The sequence below is a fragment of the Rhinolophus hipposideros genome (assembly GCF_964194185.1).
Source record: "Rhinolophus hipposideros genome assembly, chromosome: 1".
Lineage (NCBI taxonomy): Eukaryota > Metazoa > Chordata > Mammalia > Chiroptera > Rhinolophidae > Rhinolophus > Rhinolophus hipposideros.
Window position 1 is genome coordinate 24,274,528 of NC_138047.1, and position 4,334 is coordinate 24,278,861.

Consider the following 4,334-nt stretch of genomic DNA (forward strand, 5'->3'; position numbering starts at 1 on the left):
CCTATTTGTATTGCCAAAAATAAGTCAACATCTGGGTGCCTGCATAGTTCTCTGGTTACCATGCACCTTAATGACTCTTTAGTTGGATGGACTATTCGTCTCAACATGCTAGGCGACTGGTCTGGAGGATGCCAGGTCATTCTGCCCGTCCCCCCGTCGCGTCCATCTTGTAATATGAGACTGAGATTAAACACAGAGATTGTTCCATGGAAAGACTGTCCAGGCAATGCTTCTTTTCGTTATGACATTCCTGAAACGGACAGATAGATTATTGACTGGTCGAGGAGTAATCGGTCAGGATGGGACCGAGAATTGATTGCTGGACTCTGGATTTCTGATGCACAATATCAACAAAATTCTTTATGAAAACTTATGGGAGTAATGGATGAGGTTATTCAAATGGTTGAGTTTTGTAAATCAGGTACTCCTTGTACTCCTGTGACTGTTTTAGAAGACGGAACTAGAGATTGGTCTACTATTACTAAAACTGTTAATGTATCTGCTTGTGTTCCTTCTCCTTATGCTTTATTGATTGGAAATGTTAATGTAAATTTTATAGAAAATCAGTTTCATGTATCTTGCAATAATTGTTCTCTTGCAAATTGTGTCTCATGGGTACCTCAGGGAACTCAAGTTATGGTACTTAAGCAACCTTCGTTTGTTATGCTTCCTGTTAATATTTCTGGACCTTGGTATGCAGAAAAAAGCTTGCAGATTTTTAAAGAAATTGAGTATGCCTTAAGCAGACAAAAACGGTTTGTTGGACTTTTGATTGCAGGAATTATGGCTTTGGTCACTATTATTGCAACTGCTGCTACAGCAGCTGTAGCTCTTTCTCAAACTATCCAGAATGCTTATTATGTTAATACTCTTACAAAGAACGTTACTTTGGCTTTAAGAATTCAAGAAGATGTTAATGTAAAATTAAAACAAAAGGTAAATGCCCTTTATGATACAGTTCAATATATTGGGAGATGAGATTCAGAGTTTAAAAGTTAGATCTCATTTGGAGTGTCATTCAGAATATCATTGGATATGTGTCACTTCTAAAAAGTATAATCAAAGTCATTATAATTGGAATCGGGTTCGTTTACATCTTCAAGGAATTTGGCATGATGCTAATGTGTCTCTAGATATGCTTCAGCTTCATAATGAGATTAAAAATATGAGAGAAGCTGAGCCTTTGAGATTTGATGCTGCCCAGGCTGCCTCAGATTTTATTAATGTTCTTAAGAATGTTATACCTTCTATGCCAAATCTCACTCATTCTATTTTGATTTTTCTTACATTGGGCATCTGTGTTTGTGTAATCCTGTGCCTACTTTCCATCCTCATTAAGCATTTCATTAATCAAATGCTGGACTTGCGAGCTAACCTTCATCAGCTTAAGCTTAAGACAAGGCCTTGATCCCATCTCCTTCCTGTGCCTAAAGGGACGGGTTAGCCAAAGACGGGTAAGTTTTAAAGAACCTTTCAACGCCTAAGACAGGGCTTGTGTTGTCTAATACAAGCACCTATGACGGGCAAGTTGATAAGGATATCTTGAAACGCCTAAGCCAGGCACCGTCACCTTGATTTTGCTGTAGAAAAAATTCTGCAGCTTTAAAATAAAAAAGGGGGAGATGTGGGGAGCCATAATTTCTTGTTTCTCTGGAAACTTGCGGCCTGGCTTAGTTCATGATTAACTTGTTTCAAGTCCTAAGACATTGTTCTGCTTGTCCCTCCAGGGTCTTGCAGGCTACTAAAAAAATGAGGTGGGAGTGGCCGGTTTTCCCGGACACAGATAACTGATGGCTATCAGGGCAAATGGTAGTCTCTTTCGTATGTTAATTACTTTGGGGAGTCTTGTAGTGACTCTGTGGTTTCTTTGAAGTTAGAAATTTACCTTCTGTGAGGTAATGCATACCTGTGATTGTTAAACTGCACGTACTCATAGGGTATATATTGGTGAAGATAATTAAACTAGGGGCTCCAGCATCCCTGGAGACCAGCTGCATCATCATTTGTGTGTGCCTCTTTCTTTCATTTCCACTCCCCCTCCCAGGTACCTTTCGACTCGTGGTGGCCGGCCCGTCACAAAAATTGGAGGACTCACACGTCTCAACTTTAAAACTTACTATAAAGCTACAGTAATCAAAATAGTGTGCTACTGGCATAAGGATAAACATATAGGTCAATGAAATAGAATTGAGAATCCAGAAATAAACCCAGTTGTCTATGATCAACTGACCTCAGTAAATATACCAATATCATTTAATGGGGGAAAGAAGAATCTTTTCAATGAATAGTACTGGGACAATTGGATATCCATATTCAAAAAATGAAGTTGGACCCCTACCTCATACCATACACAAAAAGTAACACAAAATGGATCAAATATCTAAATGTAAGAGTTGAAAATATAAAAGACTTAGAAGAAAACATAGAGGTAAATCTTCACAATCTTGAGTTAGGCTATGTTTCTTAAATATGACACTAAAAGCACAAGCAATAAAATAAAACATAGAGAAGTTGGATGCCATCAAAATTAACTTTTATGTTTCAAAGGACACCATCGTGAAAGTGAAATTCAACACACAGAATGGGGTAAAATATTTGCAAATCATATATCTGATAAGGGACTTATATCTAGAATACATAAAGAATCTTAAAACTAATAAAAACACAAATAGTCCAACTTAAAAATATCCGATCTGAATACACGTCTCCAGAGAAAACATACAAATAGCCAATAATCACATGAAGAGAGCTCACCATTCAGTGGGGAAATGCAAATCAAAAGTGAGAAACCACTTCATATCCATTAGAATGAGTATCATTAAAACAAAACAAAACAAAACAAAAAACAGAAAACAAAAAATAAAAGTGTTGACAAGAATGTGCAGAAATTGGAACCTGTGTACGCTACTAGTGGGAATGAAAATGGTGCAACTGCTTAGGAAAATAGCCTGGCAGCTCCTCAAAAGATTAAACGTAGAGTCAGCACTCCCACTACTAGGGATACTTCCAAGAGAAGTGAAAACATACGTTCACACAAAAACTTATACATGAAGGTTCACGGCAGCATTATTTATAATAACTAAAAGATGTAAACAACCCAAATGTCCATTAACTAATAAGTGGATAGCCTTGTGTGGCACATCCATTGTTAAAAACAAGGCAACAGGCCCCAAATGGACTTTATGCTGGCCCCATGTCAGTCAATGTAGACTTGCCTACAGTTTCAGCCCTCCCAGAAATGGAATCAAACCAGTCAATCAGGCATCGCCTGATCAGCACCAGTTAGGTAATCTGCTGAGAGACCCCGGCCACCTCTAAAGAAGGTAGCTTTGCAATAACCAACCCACTTTTTTTGCCTGCTATAACTTCCTTGTTCCTCCGAATTCGAATAAATTCTGCCTATCCATGTCTTTCGTTTTGTACAGCTCCTCGGAGTTCCTTTCTGTCTCCTAGATCGAACGCTTCCGAATTCGAATTAATTATTGCTCCAATAAACTCTTAAACATGTTAATATGCCCCAGTTTATCCTTTATCACCATACAATGGAATATTGTTTGGCCACAGAAAGGACTAAAGTACTGAACGATGCGACAACCTGGATGAGCCTTGAACCCATTATAGCAAGTGAAAGAAGCCAGTCACAAAGAAACAAGGTACTGATGATTGCATGATTCCATTTATGCGACACGTGTAGAACAGGCGATTCCACAGAGGCAGAGATAGCCACGTGGTGATGAAGGGCTGGGGGGAGTGTGGCCATTGGGCTGAGACAACTAATGGGCACAGGGCTTCTTGTGGAAGTGATGACGTGTTCTAAAAATAATTGTAGTGATTGTCACACAGCTTGGGGACTATACTAAAAACCATTGAATGGTACACCTGAAGAGGCGCGTTGTTTAGTATGTGAATTAAATCTCAATCAACTTGTTACAAGGAACAGGGACAATCACCCTGCAATCACCCTAAGTGTAGCTCCCATCTCTAAGCCCTGGCTGGCTGTATACCTTTAGGGGTGTTAGTTGTGTATGCTTCAGTCTCCTCATCAATAATGGACATAACAGTAGCTCCTGCCTCACAGGGCGGTAAGGATTAAGAGTCAATACATGCAAAGCACTTAGAACAGCATCTGGTAAAGAAAAAATGTTGTCCCTTATACTCTAGATTCCCAAGTCGGTCAGCACTGCTGCTTCAGGACCTTGCTTTTTGTTTTTCTTTTCACGACTGTTCGAAAGAGTAGGTGGCATGCTCAAACCGTTGGCGTCTCCTTTTATAGAACTGTCGGAGAGTGTAAATAAAACACATCTGTAGGCTCAGGCGTCTCCATCGGGACCTGA